Source organism: Macaca mulatta, chromosome 12 (genome assembly GCF_049350105.2).
Source record: "Macaca mulatta isolate MMU2019108-1 chromosome 12, T2T-MMU8v2.0, whole genome shotgun sequence".
NCBI classification, from domain to species: Eukaryota; Metazoa; Chordata; class Mammalia; order Primates; family Cercopithecidae; genus Macaca; species Macaca mulatta.
This window is the reverse complement of record NC_133417.1, coordinates 43,348,302-43,372,328: the sequence shown is the minus strand read 5'-3', so window position 1 is coordinate 43,372,328 and position 24,027 is coordinate 43,348,302. Positions and strand designations below refer to the sequence as shown.

General features: G+C 40.2%; 1 protein-coding gene and 1 long non-coding RNA gene across 16 annotated transcripts in view; one reads left to right on the top strand and one right to left on the bottom strand.

Moving 5' to 3' along the window:
• Window positions 1–16,119, bottom strand: part of SPOPL (speckle type BTB/POZ protein like) — a 65,255-nt gene extending 49,136 nt beyond the window's left edge. For 7 of the 8 annotated variants that reach the window (XR_013401802.1, XR_003721159.2, XR_013401803.1 and 4 more), the window contains exon 1: window positions 15,765–16,119. The gene's annotated coding sequence lies outside the window, so the exon portion shown is untranslated. 8 annotated transcript variants of the gene reach the window in all.
• A 50-nt stretch (window positions 16,120–16,169) lies between these two features.
• The window catches only part of LOC144333303 (uncharacterized), an 81,195-nt gene continuing 73,337 nt past the window's right edge, over window positions 16,170–24,027 (top strand). For 5 of the 8 annotated variants that reach the window (XR_013401853.1, XR_013401850.1, XR_013401854.1 and 2 more), the window contains exons 1-2: window positions 16,170–16,546; window positions 16,998–17,133. This is a non-coding gene — a long non-coding RNA (uncharacterized LOC144333303). The remainder of the gene's footprint in view (window positions 16,547–16,997; window positions 17,134–24,027) is intronic. The other 3 variants (XR_013401856.1, XR_013401855.1, XR_013401857.1) reach the window with 1 other exon arrangement.

Genomic DNA, 24,027 nt, shown 5'->3' with positions numbered 1-24,027 from the left:
TCTCAGCTCACTGCCACTTCCGCCTCCCAGGTTCCAGTGATTGTCCTGCCTCAGCCCCCCAAGTAGCTGGGATTACAGGCATGAGCCACCACACCCAGCTAATTTTTGCATTTTTAGTAGAGACGGGGTTGCACCACATGCTGGCCAGGCTGGTCTTGAATTCCTGACCTCAGGTGATCTGCCTGCCTCAGCCTCCCAAAGTGCTGGGATTACAGGCATGAGCCACTGTGCCCCGGCCTAGGTCAGAATTTTTTTTTTTTTTTTGAGACAGAGTCTCCCTCTGTTGTCCAGGCTGGAGTGCAGTGGCACGATCTTGGCTCACTGCAAGCTCGCTTCCTGGGTTCACGCCATTCTCCTGCCTCAGCCTCCCGAGTAGCTGGGACTACAGGCGCTTGCCACCACACCCAGCTAATCTTTTGTATTTTTAGTAGAGACGGGGTTTCACCGTGTTAGCCAGGATGGTCTCGCCCTCCTGACCTCGTGATCCTCCCGCCTCAATCTCCCAAAGTGCTGGGATTACAGGTGTGAGCCACCATGTCCGGCCAGAAATTTTTTACTTTAAATTACTGAAGATTTCTTTACCCATCTTGCCCCAAAATTAATCTGCTACAATTCAGTCCTCAAAAGTCTAATGCTCCAATGAAAGGAAACAACAAAGTAAAAAGCAGCCAGACATCAGAGGTGTAATAATTGTCGAAAGTTCTAAAAGATACGCATCAATTTCACAATATCCTCCTGCCAACTTCTAAAAATCAAGAATGTTCTCCCAAACATCCCAACTACCCTTTATAATCCATCAAGAAACTGTCATCCACCTATTTATGTAAAAAATTATGTAATTTATTTCCTGTATTATGCCTGTAAACACAAACATGTCTCATTATAGTTATGGTACTTAATTCCATACTTTGAAAATATAATTGTGTTAAAGTAACAGTTCTTTTACTAGTTTTCAAATCACTTTTTTAAATGTCTAAGCAATGTTCTTTGTTCTAGAATTCCAGGACACTGGCACAATTTCAATTTGTCTAGCATTTACAGAACAAACATTTATTAAGTACCTAAATAGGTCAGGCATTGGTGAAACAAAGATTATGACGATAAGGTCAAAGAGGTAAATACCTAATTAAAGCAGATAAACCAGAACTGCTCAAATAATACTCTTTTCTTACACCTGTGAAGGATCTAGACCAAAGAAGTATGGAGCAATTAGAGTTCTTTCAACTCCCTGATGTTGTTTCCAGACCACTTTTCCAGCCTTCTTGCAAAACTGGCAACTGTGTGAGTCAAATGCAATACCCTCTTCCCCTCTTCTCCCTGGCTATCATGGGCTCACCTCTTCTATTAATAGTTAGGTTCCCTTATTGAGGACTTCAGCACTTGTCTCCCTCCATAGTTTTCTTCACTATTTCTATCATCACCTTGGATGAGTGTACCCTGTGGACTTGCAACCTACCAGCATCAAATTCCTTGACATTCCCGAATGATCTCACCCACATAATATTATAGCAGTCTTTTCCAAACAAACTTATTACCTACAATAGCCTGACCAACTCTGAAAATAAACCTCAGTATATCTTTTACAACAGACCTTATTCCTGTTCTGTCACCAATTTAATCCCTCAATATCTCTTATTACCAATACTTCCTTAGTCCCTTCCCATTTAAGTCATTATTCCCATTATGGCTTCACTTCCTTCCTTATCAAACCTCAAAACCCACAATGCATCACCACTTCAAACACCCTCTAGCAAGCATACTTAACATTTCACTCCTTTGTTCTTTTACCGCAACCATCCTGTAAACCCTCCACCCCTTATCAATCTAACCACCCACTGTCTGCTTATTTGAGCTGATGAACAATGCTGTAGAAAACTTTTAAAAGCAGAATAGCAGCTTCATAAGCACATGCTTTCATTAAACTTGGTTTTTTTGTTTATTTTTTAGCTAATTATTGTCAAACACGTTTATTTCAAAATAAAAATCTTACAAATAATGAATGACATCTTAGCTCTTCTGATGATGAGCTAATAATTCCAAGAGTTCTGTGACTAGCAATAATCAGTAAATACTTGAATATGTAGAGCAGAAGTATTTATCAAATGGTTGCTCTACCTTAAAACAGTAGTTTGCAGCAGTAAGAAATGAAGCCAGTTATAAAAATAATAGCTGTAAAAAGTTAGGCATATAAAATGTAGAAAGGGAAAACTATGGGCTTATCTGGAGTTAAGAGTTTATGTGCATATCTTAAAAGAAATCAACAAATATTATTCCCAAAAGGTACAGGAATGACACTTCCCTACATATTATTCTAACATAATCTATAATGATTAAGGAATGAGAAAAGATTAACGACAATCCTAACACTGAAAAGGATACAAGGGAAAAATATTTTTTGCACTCTTGGGCTTTCACTACAAAATGACAAAAAATACAGCTTAGCAACACTTCTGTGAAACTTAAAAGAAAAACACAACAAGAAATTAAATATAAAACAACACACAGGATGCTGTGAGGAAATGGTTACTTTGTCAACTTTTTTCAAGTTCTGAAAATTGAGAAACATCTGCTCATATAGTGTTTCCCTTCTTTAAACTGTAGCAAAACCCCACAGAATAATGAATGAACACAACCTGCAATCTGGGTAGATGGTCAAGTAAGAACAAGCGCATTCCAGCATTGTGTAATTAGAGCTTTGGGCCAACGTTGCAAACTCACTCAGTAAAATAAAAAAGCCTATAAAACTTTTCGCCAGCCTGCAAAATCTTAAAACTCATCCATATTTAGCAAGTCAGAAGTGCACTATTTGTCAGAAAACCAATAAACTACACTGTGGAGCTATAATTTTCACGACCATCTCATTTTCCTTAAATTATACTTAAATTTGTTGTATATTCTGCTTCTTACCAACCGGCAAGGCGACCAGAATCATCTGATGGGTTTTACGAAAATACACAAGTCTCTGTTCCACTTTCCCCTGGTGTGCACAGAGGGGACCAAGGGTAGGAGTAGGGAAAGGAATCATGTTTACTTTGAGAAAATAGCCTAACCACAACTTAATACCATGTTACACCCACCAGAATGGCTAAATATATGAGAGAGAATATCAAGTCAATGTTCCAGAGTATATGGGACAACTAGAACTCTCATCTGCTGCTGATGAAGTTATATACATTGGTACAACTTTGGAAATCACTGGGTTATACTAAAACTGAACAAAGCACACATATGACCCAATGATTATATTACAAGGTACATTCCCCAGGGAAAAGTCAAGCTGGGAACTGCTCAGGGCAAACCTGCTTCCCATTCTATTCAAAGCCACCCCTCTGCTCACTGAGATAAATGTGTATCTGATTGCCTCCTTTGGAGAGGCTAATCATAAATTCAAAGGAATGCAACTATTTGTCTCTTACCTACCTATGACCTGGAAGCCCTATCCCAGTTTCGAGTTGTCCCGCCTTTCTGGACCAAACCAATATTCATTTTACATATGCTGGCTGATGTCTCATGTCTCCCTAAAATGTATAAAACCAAATCATGCTCTGCCCACCTTGGGTACATGTCATTAGGACCTCCTGAGGCTGTTACCCCAGCGCAAGTCCTCGATCTTGGCAAAATAAACTTCCTAAATTAACTGAGACCTGTCTCAGATATTCGGGTTCACAGATCACATAACCATATATGTATGTTTAGAGTAAGAAGCCAGGATAAAATACCATACATGATGTATGATGATATGTGCATGTCTTTGCATGTTATACTTCAAAAGTTTACTTAAAAAAGCAAAAAAAAAAAAAAAAAAAAAAATTAACAAATAAATAAGCACCCTTGATGCTCTGAAGTGTGTAATAAAATCCTGCTCCCAGTATCACACTCCCTCTACCCTAAAATGGGAACAGGATACTTTTTTGAATCTTCCCTCATGCTAATTAAAATTTTTTTACATTAAAATTTTGTTTATAACAAAACAAAGAAAGGTATGTTAACAGAATGCAAAAGCCAATTTTTTTGGTTTTTTTTTTTGAGTTAGGGTCTAGCTCTATTTCCTAGGCTGGAGTACAGTGACAAGACCATAGCTCACTGCCTCCTCAAATGCCTGAGCTCAAGTGATCTTCCTGCCTCAGCCTCCTGAGTAGCTGGGACTACATGCGTGCACAGCAACACCAACATGTGGCTAATTTTTTAATTTAATTTTAATTTTTATTTTTAGGATGGAGTCTCACTCTGTCGCCTACGCTGGAGTGCAGTGGTGTAATCTCAGCTCACAGCAACCTCCGCCTCCCAGGTTCAAGCGCTCCTGCCTCAGCCTCCCAAGTAGCTGGGATTACAGGCGTGTGCCACCACACCTGGCTGATTTTTGTATTTTTAGTAGAGATGGGGTTTCGCCATGTTCGCTAGGCTAATCTCAAATTCCTTACCTCAGGTGATACAACTGCCTTGGCCTCCTAAAGTGCTGGGATTACAGGCGTGAGCCACCATGTCCAGTCTAACTTTTTAATTTTTATAGAGACAATGTCTTGCTATGTTGTCCAGGCTAGTCTAGAACTCCTGGCCTCGGGTAATCCTCCTACCTTGGTCTTGCAAAGTGTTGGGATTACAGGTGACAGCCACCAAGGCCTCAAATCATTTGTAAGAGAAAACACTAAACTGAAAAGAATTTTAACATCAAAGCTCTCCCCCTTCACCATCACCATTACCACACTTGGACTGTCACCTCCCTTTGATTCCCCAAGAGTTTCCTCTTCTCTGCCATCTATTAATAGAAACATTTGAGAAGCACTGACCTATCTTAGTAGTGTAGTTACGAGGATTAAATCAAAAGATGTATATAGAAAGTCCTCGGCACCATGCCTAAAAACTCAATGACTAGACATTTAATAAATAGTGAGTTCTTCCAGGTCAAGGGCTATTTCCAATTCATCACTGTAAACACAGGACCTGGCATTTAACAGTCGGTCAATAACTATTTGTGAAGTAAATGAATAATGTGAGTCCGAAAAAAACCAAAACAAAACAATGAAAACAAAGCAAAAGTGGGAATAAGGCAAAAAGCAAGAAGTTCAAAGGAAGTCTTAATCCATTTTTGTTATCAGGGTATATGAAAAGATTTTATTTTATTTGTACAGAACTGTGGTTCAGAAAGATGACAAGATTTTAAATCTCAAAGTGAACCAACAAAATCATCCGCACATAAAGCTATTACAAAAACTGTCTCGGTATTATCTTTCCTCTATACACCGTGCAATGAAAAGGCAGTGTATTTTAACTGAAATTAAAACATGCGTCAATAATACTGAAACCCTTTAAAAAAATTTCTGAATCAGTTTCTTACGAGGTTGACAGGAATCCCAACTGTATCACAGGTTATTTTCAAGATATCCATCATAGCACATCAATATTCTGACTAAATATGTCATAACAGAGATGAAAGGAAAGCAGATTTCACCCAAACTTTTATACAGTATTATTTTTATCAAAATAAAAATATAATTTAGATGTCAAAATTGTCAAGACTGCAATCTTACATTAATTTTAAAGGACAAATCAATAAATTACTTTAATATTTATTATGTGCACAAAACATCAATGAACCATTTGATAAGGCTCTTTTCCTCTCTCTTTTAAGCTTAAAGCAACTATTTAGATCAGAAACAACAATACTGTTTTAATTAACCAATATATGTGCAGAGCATTTAACCTCATGGAAAGCACATTATAAATGTATATACAACTCATTCAGTTCTCATAACTATATGGTTTTACCATTGTCATTTCTATTTCCATTTTACGGAAAAGAAAACTAAGACTTTAAGTAACTTCCCTGAAGTCATACAGCTATTAAATGGCAAGCTGGCTGTATGCTCCTAGTCTCTATGCTCTGATGCCTGGAGAGCTCTGGAGTAAAGCAGACCTACATTTGTCTTGACTTCACATCATTTTGGGAGGTGAGTTGTCTGGAGAACCCTAAGTGATAACCACAAAACAAGGTAGCACTAATTCCATCTTTCACTAATTCTAAGACAGCTATTTTGTCACATTTTAACATTTCTGAAGTTGATAGCATCTTACAATTAAAATCCGCAGTGCTCTCTCTCTCTGGGGTACATAAAATAATAATCCATCTGGTAATTGATAGCAACTGTGATTCAAAAAAATTACGATATTATCTATACCTCATGGGTTACTGATAAGAAGTAGATGAGATAAAATGTCTTAAGTACTCGGCACAGTGTCTGTCCGGCACAAGTGCTTTACAAAGGGTACTTCTTCTCTTTTAGTAAAATAATCTATGAGGAAATTTGATGTAAAGGTTATATTTACCACTGTAGAAAGCTGTCAGTTTCTCAGGCCCATGTGCGAATAAAAATACTGGTTTCATTAAACTACTTAAAGATGAAATTTTTGTTGATAAAAGACTTGGGGTACGGAGAGGCAGCGAGACAACAGTAAAAATAAATCAGACACCCGAGAAAATAAAATCAACAATATTAACGCACAAACCAAGATACTCCACAATTCAAGGCAGTTCTCAAATGCCATTGATAAAATGCTTACAGGAAAAAGTATTTTCATGTTTTAAAAGATGTACTTTTTTTTTTTATTTTTATTTTTAAATTCTACATGCAGGATAAAGGTTGCACTTTAAATGCAATCAGAAATGACCAAATCTGCTTAGTGTGTGCCCATGCCCCATTTGAGCTTTTCTACCAAAACTCGACGTAATTCCTAAATGGTTAGTAGGTTTAAACTGAGCCTAAATATTGTCACCAAAAAAGTGTAATTAAATGAAATTAAATTCATTTAGGTATTTAGTAGCTTCCTGTTTTTGTACTTGCCTTGGCAATCTCAGAACAAATTTACACGCACTGTTATTTCACTTTTTGTCTTATATTATAAAAACTACAGAGGAATTTCCTACTAAAACATTAAAAAATATATCCAAATGACAGCTTAAAAAACACCTTGAGACTATTGCAATCTTTACCTTAAAAAATCACTTAATTATACTATGAGGAACGTTATCAGGAATAAAGAGGGGCATTATAAAGTGATAAAGAGGTAAATTCTCCATAATTCTTAATTTGTATGTACTTAACAACAGAGCGTCAAAACACGTAAGGCAAAATCTGATTTGCAAAGAGAAACAGATGAATCCACTATTGTAGTTGGACACTTCAACACCCCTCTAACAGAAATGGGCAGATCCAGCAGGTAGAAAATCACTAAGGACAAATTTGAACTCAACAATACTATCAATCAACTGGACATAATGGACATCTATAGAGTACTTCAACCAACAGCGGCATAATACCAAACACTGACAAGGATGTGGAACAACAGCAACTTTCACGTATCGCTGGTGCGAATGCAAAATGGTACAGTCACTTTGAAAGTCAGCAGGGTGGTTTCCTACAAAACTGAACATGCTACTCATCAATCATGGTCCTTGGTATTTACCAAGAGCTGAAAACTTATGTCTACACAAAAACCTGCACAAGGTTGTTCATAGCAGCTTTATTCATAATCTGCAAAACTTGTAAATAACAAAGATGTCCTTTAGTAGGTCAACGGATAAACTGTGGTACATCCAGATAATGAAATATTATTCAGCATTAAAAAGAAATGAGCTATTGAGCCATGAAAAGACACAGAGGAAACTTAAAATGCATAATACTAAGTGAAAGAAATTAATCTGAAAAGGCTACACTCTTTGGAAATGGCAAAACAGTAAAAAGATCAATGGCTGTCAGGGGTTGCAGGAAGGAAGAATGGACAGGCCTAGGTCAGAGGAGTTTTAGGCTGTGAAAGTACCCTGCAAAAGACATCATAATGGTAGATTGATGTCATAAAAATTGTCCAAATCCATAGAATATACTAAACAATACCAACCGTGAATCTCATGTAAACCATCCACTCTGGATGATAATGATGGGTCAATGTAGATTCATCAGTTTAAAAAATGGGTCACTCTCGTGGGGAATGGTGATAATGGAGGCGATTATGTCTGTATGGGTGCAGGAGATATATGGAAAATCTTTGTAGATTCTGCTCAACTTCTTCAGTGAACCTAAAACAGCTTCAAAAACATAAAATCTATTTTTAAAAAAATCACTTAAGTGGGGGGTTTGAGGAGAGGAGATACAAATGTATTTTACACAAGAAAAAAATTGTTAAATTTGCTTCGGAAAACATACCCAAACAGGAAACAATGGTATTTTCTTTGTCAATAAATAAAACATTATATTTTATTCGTTATTTTTGTTTAATTTATTCTCAGCTCACACCTATAAAATAATATTTCAAAAGCATGATACTACTTTTTAGGTATACTATTAACCTTACAGTTCTGCAGAAAATAAAAACACCTCTTTGATTTTAACTGTTAACCCTAAATATTTGTATTTATTTATCTAATATAGGATGAAAGCAAACACACCAACTCCAAAGAAGTGTGGGTGCTGGGGGAAGGGGAGTATTTTCTAAATATATCCATATTGCAGAGATGAGTAACTTCATCATACTTTCACTTCAGGTATATCTAACCTGTCTCAATGATGCTTTGAGGTGCAAAAATTTTATACTTGAGAATAAAAAAATCATTTTAATCTGCTAGCTTTTACCTATGTAAAGTTTAGTCTCATGTATCACACAATTCAGAATATAATGCTAATAATTATTCTGACCTCTTTTAGAACATATAAGCAGGTATAAAGAATACCAAACAGGAGCTATAGTTATGTTCAACATAAAGATAAAAGGCCTCTAAAAGGGTACCTGTAAGAGCCATAATAAATACATGAAAAGCATACAGTTGTTATATAAGACATACAAAACTTAAAACCGAGGAAAAGGCAAGAACAAAAGATTTTAAAGCCAGTATGAACTAGGAAAAAGAAATGTTTAAAGTTATAATTTTCCTAACATGAAATTTCAGGAAGACCACCCTAGCAGATCAGAATAACACAATGATGTTTCCACAATAACTCAAGAAGGTATTTCAGAAACAGGTTTTGAAAAAGCTGACCCCCTTTTAAAGTATATTCTTTCTATGGCTGCGTTGGGTAGCTCACACCTGTAATCCAGCACTTTGGGAAGCCAAGGTGGGAGGATCGCTTGAGGCCAGGAGTTTGAGACAGGCCTGGGAAATACAGCGAGATCTCTGTCTCTGCCAAAAATAAAACAAAGTACATGTCTTCTAGAACTTTTCATTCACTGTGTTTTTAAAATTCACTTTGGCCAGCCCAGTGGCTCACACCTATAATCCCAGCATTTTGGGAGGCTGAGGCGGGCAGATTACTTGAGGTCAGGAGTTTGAGACCAGCCTGGCCAACATGGTGAAACCCCGTCTCTACTAAAAATACAAAAGTTAGCCAGGCATGGTGGCTATGCCTGTAGTTCCAGCTACTGGGGAGGTTGAGGCAGGATAATTGTTTGAACCCGGGAGACAGAGGTTGCAGTGAGCTGAGATCATGTCACTGCACTCCAGCCTGGGTGACAAGGCAAGACTCTGTCTCAAAAAAATAAAATAAAATAAAAATAAAATAAAATAAAGAATAAAATTAATTTTAACATAATTTTCCTTTCTATCCCATTATTTTCTATGAGACACTGCCTTTGCCAATTAAGCTTTTACCAACTACAGTATTCTTCAAAAAGTTTATCCATGTCTATAAACTGTATACTACCCATGGTTCAAGAGAGAAGTCCAGGGATTTGTAGACTGTTTGATGTAATACAACCACCTAAAATAACATTTAAGCTATCAGGGGACGGCTGTCATTCTACTGAGCCCAAAAACACCATCACTGACCATAAACCCATAGGTTTAATAGTACATCTTCACCAATCCTTAGCAAGGCTTTCCTTAACTCCTTAAAATTGAGAGAAAAAGTTACATAAAATTTCTTCCATACTAAGTCACTGGAATATAACTAAAATATTTAAGTATGCTATCAGTTATTGAATGAATCTGTAAGTATGGGTTTCATACATATAATGTAAAGCTAACTAGCAAAATTAAACACTATCTTGGGCAATAAATACTCAAACGAAGAAATATTTCATTCTTAAAGATAGTAAAAAGATACCTCCACAATTATTGACTGTATGGGTGGTAAGGATATTAATCAAAAAAACAAATCCAAAAAAGATACAAGTTCAAGTGAGAAACCTTTAAATGGTACGGCCAACCTCTCCAACCTACTACCCATGTAATCTAGCCCCATTTTCTGCCTTTGCAGACTTTCAAATTACTTAAAGTATCATTTCTTTAAACTCCTCTGCCACCTATGATTAACTCGCCCTCTCCACCTATGTAACTCGACGTTCAGAAACACTCTGCTCAAGGGTCACTTTCCTTAGAAAGCTTCCCTTGATGCCCCTGCTCTGTGCTTCCAAGGCAACCTGAATAAATTGCCATGACAGCACTCATCACACAAGAAAAACAAATATTTGTTTAATCATCCATGGTCCCTAATCTCTGAATTCTAATCCCATACCTAGAAGTCTAGTATTCAGTGTCTGATAAATAGTGACTATTTAAGAAATACATACTATGAATGAATAAGCTGTGAAAAGTTTTAGATACTTATAGAACAGCCAAATGATAAACAAAAACATGTCTGAACTCAGGAAGACAGATAAGGCTCATGTTATAGATTTAATATTTTAATTTAGGATTGTAGCTTTAGCAGATCAATACAAAATTCATCGTCAAACAGTTTATGGGTGGACTGACTACCAGAAATATAAAATTTTCTTCCTGTTGCTGAATTCAGCATATGCTCCTTAGTTTGCCACTTGATTGATTTCCCAGTTGCATTCAAAATATTCAGCCGGCCACTCCCTTCTTTTTCAGTCTATTGCCTTGGCTTCAGTGATACCAACAAAATTTTCCTCCAATCTCTAGCTTCTTCCTTCTCAGCCTCTTTAGTTCCATTTCTTTCTACCAAAGTTCAAATGCAAAAGATTCACAGGGCTTACTCATAAGCCCCCTTATCTTCTCTATACTCTCTCCTTAAGCAATCTCATCCCTCACTCCAAGAAATCAATTATAAACTGTACGCTGACTATTTCCAATTTATTTCCAGTCCAAACCTCTTTGCTGAGCTCCAGACCTATACATCCAATTGCTACTAGACATCTCTACTTCTGTGTCTTAGTCTCAAGTTTAACAAGCCTCAAATTGAAAAATGACCAATACCTCCCCCTTCCCTGAAACTACAAAATAAAAAACTGCTCCTCCCCCAGTACTCCCACCTGAAGCACAAGAACTACTGGCCCTGGAAGTCAGCCTTTTCCTCTCCCCAGGATCCCCAAATCTCATCCACCTCTATATCTATTATATCTATATAATTTTTCCTCCCAAATATTTGTCAAATCAGGCTAGTTTACCTCTATCACTGCCATCCGGAACCAAGGTTCCATCAACTCTTGACTACATTATTATAACAGCTAATCTCCATACTATTCAAATTGTGATCTGTGCACTGACACTGATCCACAAACTTTTGTTATTGGTCTGAAATGAAATAAATATAGAAACCTAGAGAAAGCATTTAGGAACTTTTACAGCAATTTGACACTGCCACAGCAAACATCTTATTGTGTGTTACTAAATACCAGTATGAATTGAAAATTAAAACAAAATTGGTCCTTCAACACAGACAAGCTTGAGAGACAATGACTTAACTAGTCTCCCTGTATTTATACTTGCCTCCTTCCAACCTATTCTCTACAGAGCAGCCAAGTGATTTTTTTAAAGCAAAAATTTGGGTAACTTATTCAGCTGTTTTCTCTGGTGGCTTCCTAGTGCTCTTGGGATTAAGTACAAAATGCTTAGCATGGATTTTGGCCATTGTGATCTGCTCCAGTCTATTCCCCATCAACCAACCGCATGTACTAAGGTTCAGTTCTTACTGGGTCTGTCAGTTCTAGAAAGTTGAAATTGCCAACATCACTTGGGTCACTAAAAGTTCATCCTTTAGGTTTCTGTCTAAAAGTCATTTCTTCAGAGAAGCATTCCCTGATGGATTGGTGGGCCTTCATTCTTTACAATGATTTTCCTTTGTAGCAGTAATGGTAACTAATTACTTTTTACAATTTTTTCTTTTTTCTTTTTTGAGACAGAGTCTCACTCTGTTGCTCAGGCTGGAGTGCAGCTCATTGCAAGCTCTGTCTCCAGGGTTCAAGAGATTCTCCTGCCTCACTCTCCCAAGTAGCTGGGACTACAGGCGCGTGCCACCACACCCAGCTGTTTTTTTTTTTTTAAGAAGAGACGGGGTTTCATCATGTTGGCCAGGCTGGTCTCGAACTCCTGACCTTAAGTGATAAGCCCACCTTAACCTCCTAAAGTGCTGGGATTATAGATAGGAGCCACTGCACCTGGCCTGTAATTTTTTTCTTTATTTTATTCCCCAAACAGACTTCTGCCTCCATGAATACAAGTAATATCTTTCCATTACCACATGTCACCAGAGACTAGCACAGTGCCTGGCACAGATGAGTTGTTAATAAACTTTCGTTAAGTGAACAAATCCAAGTAAGCAAACAAAACAGTGAGCCTGACCACTAAATGTAAAGGCCTTCATAAGGCTTGACATAAGACTTTTGACGAGGTGCTTTACAAGAGTTACATCTCCTTTACTTTCTTTACTAAACAACATGAAAAGAGAAGGAAACTCTGCTGTGAAGCTTACATTTATAAAAATAAATAAATAAGATATTCAGAAAGGTGAAGAATTTTCTCTGATCAACAAGGAAGTGAGTCTTCTCTAAAGTAAATCAACAAGGAAGTGAAAGGTGTGAGAGTCAAAAGAGTAATCGATGAGAACTATGTTGCCTGGCTGCAATACTTTCTCAATTGTCTGATTTTGCAGAAGTTAACTCATCTGTTTCTCAAGTTCCTCATTTGTAAAATAGGAATAAAAAAGTCTTCTTAAAGAATTATTATGGGGTTTAAAAAAGTTAATATATATAAACTGCCTGACAGTGCCACATTAGAATATAAATTACAAAAAAAGCAGAGACTGCATATTACTCTTCTCTGTACAGGAGCTTTTCTCAACTAGGGCTTTGCAGAAATTAAGCCCCACAAAAACTGACTGGAATAACCACTTCCTCAGTTCTCTCAAGAATGGTACATAGCTAGTACCATTCTAGGTGCACAGGAGATGAGATAATTCATTACATAGCTTAGATGCCTCAGAGCATTAGGGTTTGATTTTCACCCAGAAACATGGTGCAGAAGGGCCACTCTCATGTATCCCCAATGCCTGGCACATGGTAGATGCTCATTAAATATTTTTGGAAAGAGTATTTACAAAACCAAAGAAATAGTGCTAGGCATAGAGTAGATGCTAAATGTCAATTTTATCCCAGCCTTTCAAAGTTCTATAAGCTTTAAAAGTCTGATTCTAGGGAAGTTTTCTTCAATCTGCACTGCTTATAAAAATTCATGGCCAAAAATGCAGATATAGACATTAGGAAAGCCAAGAAACGAAATGTTGGAAGGAACTAGGTGGAATCAGTGAGAGGTGCAATACAGGTAGAACCTGGATATGCAGGAGAAAGAGCAAAGGTTATTCTAGGTCAGGGAACAGGACTACCAAAAACAGTGTCACCCCAAGTATGGAATATGCTCCATGGTGGCACAAGAATGATTTTAAACTATAAATGGAAAAACATTTTTATTTTGATAGTTACATATGTACATATTTTTACATGTAATTAGGACAGCAAATAGTGATTTCAAACTTTTACTATTTAAAACAACACTAAAGTAAGTAATATCTATTCAGATCCTTTAATGTGAGTCCTTTAAAAATGTAATAAACAAGCAATAGTGCACAAGAGGTAAGCAAATGCGGCAAAAACTGTCAGCATTTTTTTAAGTGAGTAAAATTCTGTAAACACCAAGCCAAGAAGACATGTGAATATGAATGAATGTAACACATGAAGAGAAAACGGCCACCAGTCTTCTGAATGAAGCCAAGCCAAAGCTCTATCTTGAGTAGTGATTGAAGATAAAGGTCAGATGAGTACGAAGAATACCACCAGTTTTGAGTATTTAACTTACAGTACTAACATTTTCATCTGTAAAATCTCAGTTTCCAGTAGATGAATCTATTATACACAGTACTTTCACTTTGTTTATTCTCAAAACAAAGGTAAAATTGTAGAAGTTCCAAATAGACATCTGAAATAAAGACTGACCTATCTGCAGCTTGGCAGTCAGTTGACTTGCAACTGGTGGGCTACAACCCTGTAGTTTTCAAATCAGAAGGAATTAATTTATACAATAACAAATTATAAATGCTATCTATGTCAAAAAAAGGATGTTAAATGTCAAAAAAAAAAAAAAAAAAAAAAAAGACAGTAGCTTTCCATTCCCACTTTCCTGTCTTGGAATTAACCTACCCACAAGTCGGATCAAGTAAAACCAAGGAGTGATGATAAAGATAACATTTATCAGATATTTGCCCTGTGCCAGGTACTGTTTTAAGTACTCTACTTGTATTTACTTGTGCAATTATTAGCACCATTCTATGAGGTAATACATAACCCCATTTTACAGCTGTAAGAAAACTGAGGCCAAGAAATATTAAATAACTTCTCCAAAGCCAAAGCTGGTAGATGGCAGAACAAGGATTTACACCCTGGTAACTATACTAGTTTGAGCTCTAGAGAAGAGTTCTTAACCACTAGGCAACATTTCTCACAAGAATGATGAAATGATAATTTGAAATATTCCACCAATCCCATTGTGGCAGGAGAGAAGTAATTTTTCAAGGTATGAACCTTTTACCTCGTCAGTTTCCAGTCCAAGAAACAGTGAATTCAATTGCAAGTAGGAAAGTGAGTACTACAACGGGTCAAACTAGGCCCAAGATTATTCAAATATAGACAAAGCATCAGAAGCCTGGGAAGAATCACTGAATGACAGAGTTCAGTCAGGAAAGAGAAGCGAAAGTTAGGATAAGCAGACGGTGAATATTATTTCTACTGGGTTCTGTGACTGCTTTGAGAGAGAAAATGCTACCATCCCTTTTCTTTTACGTTGAATCAGTATACAAATACATCGACTCAAAAAGAATTAGGAAAAAGGAGAGCAGCAGGAATAAAAGTGGGCTTTCTCAAGACTTGGACCCCGAACCGCTCGGTTAGCTTGATGTACTCTGGTATAAGTGAGCAAAAATGTATTAGAAAGCAGGTGGCGAGGTTAAAGGCATGACCATGGGAGTGGAGGTACTGAGCGGTGTGCGGAGCTGAGAACTCTGCCTAAAATGGGCTACCAGGGATGAGAGTTTCAAGTGTCTGTATTTGGGATGAGGAGGTATGAAAGTGGACGCTGCGCGGTGGGAGAGGAGGCAGTTTCTGGCTTTGGGCAGCACTCAGGTAAAAAGGGGCAGGCGTGGAGGTATACAGGTATAGACGAGGAGGGAGACCAGAAGAAAAGAAGGGGCGAGGCCCGGGTGTAAAACGAAAGGGGATCCTGGAAGGCGGAGGCTGGGAAATCAAAGAGGGTTTGGGGGCATCCCCGGGGAAAGCTGCGCCGCCGCGCGAGGGAAGGGCGGTCCGGCGGCTTGGGAGGTAGACCCCAGAGCAGGCCGGAGCTCGCCGCCCGAGCGGGGGTCCGGGACCCAGAGGGAAGAGGGCGCAGTGAGGCACGAGCCGGAGGCCGCCGGTCTTCGGCGAGCCGGGGGAGGGGAGCAAGCGCCCGGGGCTGCCGCGGGACCAGGGGGAGGGGGAGGGGCGCCTACCTGGACGTGCGGGGCGGCAGCGGTCAGTCCCGGCGGAGACTCCTCTCCTGCAGAGGCAGCGGCCGCGTCGGCCCTGGGAGCCCGAGGCTGCGGTGGCAGCGGCAGGGGTGATGGCGGCAAGTCCCTGTGGCGGCCGCCTCCGCCGAACGGCATCCCTCCTTCCCGACCCGCCCTCCTTCCCTATCTCCCGCTCCTAAACTTCTTCCCCGGGATAAACAAACCCGCCGCCAGGGGCGGCCACCTCCGCCGCTCCCGCCCCCGCGCAGCCCCCACCCCCCCGCCGCGGGTCCGTCTGGGCTCCGGCTTCCGAGTTACGACTCCTGCCCCGGCCCCCAGCCCGCGAGGGCGCGTGCGCGCGGCGGCGGCGGCTCGCGGGCTCCTGCGGGCTCTTGCTCCCTCCTCCAGCGCCGGGCACTTCCGGGCGGGCCCGGATCTGCCGCCGCGCTTGGGAGGCCGCCGCCGCCTGGCACTGGGCTCCCGGCTGGGCAGGATCCGCAGCCCGCACCGCTCTGGCTAGGCGTGCGGAGGCGCCTTGCTTAGCTTGACCCTTATTTGGCCAAGTGTAAAACTTGTCCTGCTTAAAGCCTACTGAGACCTCCTAACTGGTCTAATCCGCGGGAGACGCCAAAGGCGGCGGCCGTATGTGCACACAGGATTTTCTTGGGTCCAGGAAGCCAGGGTAGAACTGTTGCTAAACTCCCGTTGTGAGCCCAGATCTGTAAGAACTGCTGAGACACAACCAGCAATATACAGGCTCCAGTTGGAAATCGAGAACTTTCCAGGTAGATGTAGTGCCCCATGGAGCAGTTTTCGGGTGGAGGGGATGAGTCTTAGCTGGAAGTCTCAGGCCAGAAGGAGAGCCTGCGGAGGGGCGAGGGGCGGCCAGGGATGCCTAGGAAGTGAGTGCAGAAGAGCAGGCGGCCTCCTGGGGCTGCACGGTGGGAAATAAAGCTGCACTTGCACAAATGTGTGAAGAGAGGATGGGACTGCCTTGTCTCTGCGGCCATTTAGTTTAAAAAGGGGGTTACAACTGAACTCTTTATTCCCCACGGTCATGGGACAAAGATACTTAATCAAGCTACCAGGAGTAAACTTCTTTAAAGAAGTTTGGGGGACCAGCAACTCGGGCTTTGCCTGAACAGGCATGGACATCATTCAAGGATCCCAACTCTACTTTAACTGCATATGTCGGCAATTTTATTTTTTATTTTTTTTGTTTATTTTTTTTTTTAGACAGGGCTCTCTGTCACCCAGGCTGGAGTGCAGTGGTGCCATCACAGCTCACTGCAGCCTCGACCTCCTAGACCCAAGTGATCCTCCCAACTCAGCCTCCCAAGTAGGTGGGACTACAGGTGTGTGCCATGCCCAGGTAATCTTAATTTTTTGTAGAGATGAGGTCTTGCTATGTGGCCCAAGCAGATCTCGAACTCCTGAGCTAAAGGGATCCTCCCACCTTTGTCTCCCAAAGTGCTGGGATTTACAGGCGTGAACCACCACACCCGGCCATAAATCAACTTCTCATTGCTTACCTGGCTTTCCAAGAAAAGAGGTGGGGGAGGGAAAACATTTATTATTTTGCTATGTGCTGAGTATTCTAAGCATAGACTTGTATCATCTCTAGTCTCTCAACAACCTCCCTACAACTTCAAGGTAGAAATTATTTCCATCTTAAAATTAAGCAACAAAAACTAGAAATGGGAAGTAATTCATCCAAAGTTTACTGGGATTTGAATACTGGACAGTCAGATCCCCTCATTTCAATCTTTTTTGTTTCTTTTTCTTTTTTCTTTTTTCTTTTTGTTTGTTTGAGATAGGGTCTTGCTCTGTACCCCAGGCTGGAGTACAGTGGCATGAGCTTGGGTCACTGCAACCTGCACCTCCCGGATTCAAGCAATTCTGTGCCTCAGCCACCAAGTATCTGGGACTACAGGCGTGAGTCCGACTAAATTTTGTATTTTTAGTAGAAACGGAGTCTCACCATATTGCCCAGGCTGGGCTGAAACTCCTGGACTCAAGTGATCCTCCCGCTTCTGCCTCCCAAAGTGCTGGGATTACAGGTGTGAGCCACCACATCTGGCCTTACAGTAGCAATCTTATTGACTTATTTACAAAACAGATTTATAAAACAAAATCTGTGCCAAAAGTTTTCAGATAAAGATAAAATTAGCAGTGTAACCATAAAATTCAAAGTTGCCTTGGGCTGAGTTCATAGAATGTTTATGCAGATCAAGAAACTCCAGAAGTTAAAAAACAGAAGTGGAAGTGAGTATAGGGAGTGGGGAAGAGTTGGTGGAGAGAGGAAATATTAGTGTAAACATTTCAACATCTCCAAACACCAGCAAAGAACAGTTAAAACTATTTGCTATACTCACTGTGCAACCGTGTTAACTTTATAGTATGTGACATACAGCAAAAATTACATGTAATTTTTGACTAAGGCTTTTAGCTCTTTCAACCCCTTCGTAGTATGTCACCTCCCTCTCTTCCACTAATTAAAAATTTTAAGACACCTAGTAAATATAATACACTCAAAGAATTAAATTATAAGTTCATCAAGTACATTTCCAGTTGGAAGTTAAGAATAATGCTGACCCCTCACAGTTGACTGGGCTAAAGTTGGGAACTGATTCAATAAACTTCCACCACAAGGATGTCAAATTGCTCCTCAGGGTATTCTCATAGAGTCTTTTCCCTAGGCTTGATCTCCTTACTATCCTTAAGTGTTAGGACACACCATTCCTCTCTTGCTAGCAGTATATAATGACTTTACCCACCAATAAAATGATAGTAAGAGTGAATATGGCTTGTAAGTAATGCTAACAAAACTGTAACGGCTTAGCAAAGTAGAAGATGGTTTTATGGTCAATAAGCTTGGATTTAAGCTTATTAAAGCTTGATGCTTTATTACCAGTCTGCTAAAGAACTACCTTCTTAATTTGATTTCCTACTTACTGGATACCTATTGGAAAACTAGAGAGATAAGATAGGCTTTCATTTACTGCTGCCATAAGTAAATTTTTAAAATAGATAAATAACAGCTTTATCATTAGTGTAGAGCGCAGTGTGCCTCTGCTAGGCCAGTATCAGGCTTGCTTTGTTTAAGGCATTAACCATTAGGATCACCCAACCTGTCCTGCCTAAAAGCCTACTGAATAAATATGCATATAACTTTTGCATATTTATTTTGCTACTTATTGTTGATTTTCTATAGGAAACTATTTATACTCAGTGTATATGGCCAACTTGGAAGTTCTACTTCCTATAATTATGTCAGCAGTTAGTGAAGATGATCAGAACAGCCGTTCTGAGTTTAATAAACACAGATGAGCCTCAGACTCTGGATCTCCATGACCCAACCCTATGAGGCTCTGCCTAAAGAACCAATCAAGCTTCCCACTTTGATATTTTAGTGACTGTAGCATCTTGTTCCTCTTCTAAATTAAACACCACAGATGCTCCCATTTCATGGCTGTGTAGGCACGATGGACTCACCACTGCCTTCCATACCACCACCTGCTTTATACAATAATTTTCCAATTCTAGTTGTCAAAAACTAAGCTATACAAAACTCACAAATCCATTATTATCTTCCATGTAGAGATAAAAAAGCAAGGAATATGCTTGTTAGCAAACATGCAATACTTTATGAATCCTTGGTGATGTACTTGTTGGGCTTGCTGCTTCTGGGGATTTTGCTAATGCCTCTACAAGTTTTAATGCAGTCCACCAAGCTCTTTGCTAGTAAGCTGATTTCCACTATTTTTCCGTTTCCTTTTTCTTTCTTTCTTTCTTTTTTTTTTTTAAAAAGAAAGAAACAGACAGGGTCTCCTTTTGTTGCCCAGGCTGGAGTGCAGTGGTTATTCATAGGCATGATGATGGCTCACTGCAGTTTCAAACTCCTGGACTTAAACAATCCTGTCTCAGCCTCCTGAGTAGCTGGAACTTATAGATGCACACCACCATGCCTGGCATCCCACGTATTTTTCTAAGTATCATTCCCTTCTTTCCTAAATTTTCTTCAAGGAAACCAAACTCAGTCCCAACTTCCACAAGCTAACACTTATACAATTAGAATGACGTTTAGTTTCTGGAATCAATGTAGAAAGAAATGACAACTCATTTGCTGATTATTTTTCACTGTAATAAATATGAGGCCTTTTATCTCGAAGGAAACACCAAATCCTTGTTTAATATTAATAGCTTGTAAATTATTGTACACATAATTTCATTCTCTCTTCTCATGTCTTCGTTTTTCTGCCTCTGGCTTTTCATCTTGCTTGTGAATTCCTAGTTTTGTAGTACTTTTATATTATATGATACTGACTTCTTAAGGTTGCAAAAAACTTCAGAACTCAAACAATTATACCTCTAACCCTTGTCTAGTGATGCCTATGGCAAAAAAGGACCCATACATTTGATGTACTCACTCAAAAATCATTCCCAGAGAATCCTCAGAAAACTCAGAACAGGGCCTACCCTGAATTCTGAGAACAGGACCATTTTTAAGTCCTTTAAGTCCTTCATTGGTACCCTTCCTCTTATTTTCTTTTCTTTCTTTTCTTTCTCACCTTTCTCTTTTTCTTTCTTTTCTTTTCCTTTTTTTCTTTTCTTTTCTCCCTTCCTTTTCCTTCTTCCTTTCTTCCCTTCCCTTCCCTTTTTTCCTTTCTCTTTCTTTTCTCTTTCTCCCTTCCCCCTTCCCTTCCCTTGCCGTGTCTTGCTCTGTTACCCAGGCTGGAGGGCAGTGGTTCCATCATAACTCAGTGCAGTCTTGACCTCCTGGGCCCAAGGAGGATCCTCCCATCTCAGCCTCCTACAGGCATACACTATCAAGTCCAGCTAATTTTTTTTTTTTATTTTTTGTAGAGACAGGGTTTTACTATGTTGCCCAGGCTGGTCTGGAACTCTTGGCTTCAAGTGATCTTCCTGCCTTGGCCTCCCAAAGTGCTGAGATTACAGGCATGAGCCACAGTGCCCGGCCAACAGCCTCACCTTTATGTCCCCAGTCACATTATGTCAAATATTTCAGAATGCTTCTTTGTTCCAAATTAAATACATGTTCATAAATTTACTGCTTTGATTCTTTGGATAATCTGTCAGGTCTACTATAGGAGAGATGATTTTTGTTGTTTTTCTTGTGAAAAATTTGAAGAATAAGTTGAATGGTTGGCATACTGCTACATTTTATAGCCGTTCAGTTAAATATTCATTTGAATTAGGTTTTAAACGTAATGGAGGCTCTTGAAATGCTAGTAATTCCTAGATTCTGTATCATTAGTGTCTCACACATTAGAAATAGCAGTACCTCTGCTGGGAAATATATCATCTGGGAAAAGTCTTGGCTATGCTACCTGCAGGTCTTCTATTCATATGTAGTAAAAGAAAAACAATAAAAATGATCTCTTCTACAAGATTATCCAAAACTCCTACAGCATCCCTCCAGGCATCAGCTGAGGGCTCTTATCCAAAGTCGCTTACTGTTGCTGGAATTCTTTTATTCTGCCAGGATCCAGGCAGTTGCTGCTGCCATGATCTAGTCCCTAATGACCTCTCTCTTCAGCTTGGCCAGCTAAGCTCTCTCCTGCTGGCGCCCTGGCCCTGCCCCTTCTCTGCTCTCAGGTAACAGAGAGAGGAGTTGTGGTTGGCCCTGGACCCTGGATACAGACCCAGGGGAAGTCTAAAGCTCTCCACTCTGTTCTTCAGCCAGAGGCCACCAGCATCTGCATCAGCCCTAATTGGCTCTAGAGGTACAAATGATAGGTCTCCTCCTCTTTTATCTCTGCTCAGTCATCATAGTGTCTCCCCGTCAGGGTCTGTGGTCTCCTCAGAGAGACACACCCTCCTCCCTATCAGGGCCGTACCTGGCTAGAAGAGTTTGTTTAAACATCTGCCCCTGCAGTGCCTACTGGGTGGTTTCCTGTCTTTGTGTCCTTCTCCTAAATTGGAGCCACTTCACCCCAGTCATCTTGGAACCTGACTCAAGAAATGGCAGTTCCATACCTATTTCTCTGGACACACAAAGGGGTCCTGTCTCCAGGGTAATCTCCAATTGGATCACTCCCTGTTTCACTTAGACTCTGTTGCCCCTGCTCCCAACGAGGATGCATATAGAATAGAATTAGGCCCTGATCCCAGACAAGCAATCTAGAAGTCCATTCTCATTGGTTGACCTTCTGTGGTGTTCCTGAAATTGCCTTGTAGCCAATCAGACACTAAGTAAACCCAGGAGCCTTGGAACCTCTGGACCTCAGTGTTCCTTGACTCACTGATTTTCCACTGGTCTGGTGCCTCAGAAGAACCAGATTCTCCTGTTCAGTCATCGCTTCCCTTCTGCTGCCTACCTGCTTTAGAAACTAAGCCCTGTCTTACTTTGTCAATTCTGTATTTATACCCCCACACAACACTGAATGGCCACCGGCCTCTAGATGGTTCTCCTACACTTCAGTCTTTTACTGCTAGCCTGCCTGCCGAATTGGAAACCCTGGTATGACCATTTCCAAAATTAGAAACCAGACTGCACCATCTCCAGGGGCACTGTGCCTGCATCTCTCAGCACTTAGTCAACCCAACCTCTGCAACTGTCCCAGACACCCTTCCTTCCAGTCTCTTCTTCTCCCCTCCCCCACATTTCTGGCTATGTGTGATTTGGACTTTTGCCTTCCAGTCTTTGCCCAACCTTGCTGAAGTCTTAACACACTGAACCTCCCCTGCCTGAACTATGCCAAGCAGAAGAAAGACCAATTCAAGGGTTACATAAACCCTGCATATTCTTTTAGAGGCCTCATCCCACACACTATCAAACACTGGAAAATGTAGTCCTATCCCACATGAAAAGCACAATGTTTTGTTATGAAAAATTAAAGGAATTCATATAATTTTCCTCTTGAAGTATTTATTAATTTCATTTTACAGTCTGCTTTGTATTTTAGAGCCAGGGCATTTTCTTGTCCAGCTCTCAAACAATTTGATAAGACTGGGAAAGGCTTATGAGCTCTGGGCACTGCACCTACCGTGAGAACTTGAGCCTCAAAGGATTAGAAAAATGCCACTGGGAGGGAAGCAAACACTTACACACGTCTCTATGACACAGTTCAAGCCCCTCACCCCCATCATCACTTAAATCTCTCTCTTGCCCAGTTTCTATATCCTAATGGGCTTCTTTGCCTGATCCTCTGTCTTGGCTCCTCACCTTCTGCCAGTAGCTGTCAGATAAACACTCCCCTTACTCCCAAAGCGAGCTGGCCTGCCTGGATTTCAAGAGTTTCACCAGCCCCTAGATTCCCTTTCAAGCTCTTGTTCCACCTCTGAGGACCCTGCCCCCAGGCGACTGCCGCTTTGGACTGTGGCATTTGTTTGCTTGACCCTGTAGAAATGATAACTGGACTCTCTCAAGGCTGCAGCTTCATCTGGCTCTCTGGAGCCCCTTTCAAAGCCCTGGTCTGGGACTGCATATTGGGTCCTTCAGTCTTGCCCTGCCTGCTGGGACTGACCAGCAAAGGCCACTTGTGTCCCAAGTAGGACAGCTACCAGAAATCACACTTCACATTTTCCTACTTAAGGTGCCTGTTACATTTCCCTGTGCTTTGAGTGTCTCCTTCTCTAAAGGAGCCTTTTATGACTCAGTTACATGTGGCATCCCTACTACACTTCTCTGTGGCTTTTCTGATCATTTATGCAGATTTATGCAGATTAAGAACATATACAAGAAAGTCAAAGTATCCCCAGCAATTACCCCAGATTACATCTCTTCTAAATGTTAACCATTACTCAGTTGAAATAGCCATTAATAGTTGGCTTTTTTGTTCCAGGATTTCTGAGGTCTCTATACTAGTGATTCTGCAATTTCAATATATTTCTTAGAATTGAATTACACATATTTTGGGTACACAGTGATCTAGTTAAGAGGGAGAATCTGCATTATATATTTTTGTCTCTTTAGTCTCCTTTCTCATTTTTTTCCCCAAAAAGGAAATTAGACTAGATTTTTAAAAATGGTGTTCTGCTACAGTCTGCAATTTTGAGAGGAAAGGTGATGAATGCCTTTATTTTCATGTCGTCAAAAGCTCAGCAAGAATTTTCCTCTATTTTTACTGTGGAGCCTACTGTGTGCAAAACAGGTGTGACAAAATCCCACCTATTAGAGCTGTTTTCTATTTTCTATTTAAAAAAAAACTTTTCTTTCTGTGATAATCACTTAACCCTACGAGGCCTGGATATTTATACAAAAAGGTACAGGGCTTCATTTGTCAAATACTCTTTCTCTTCT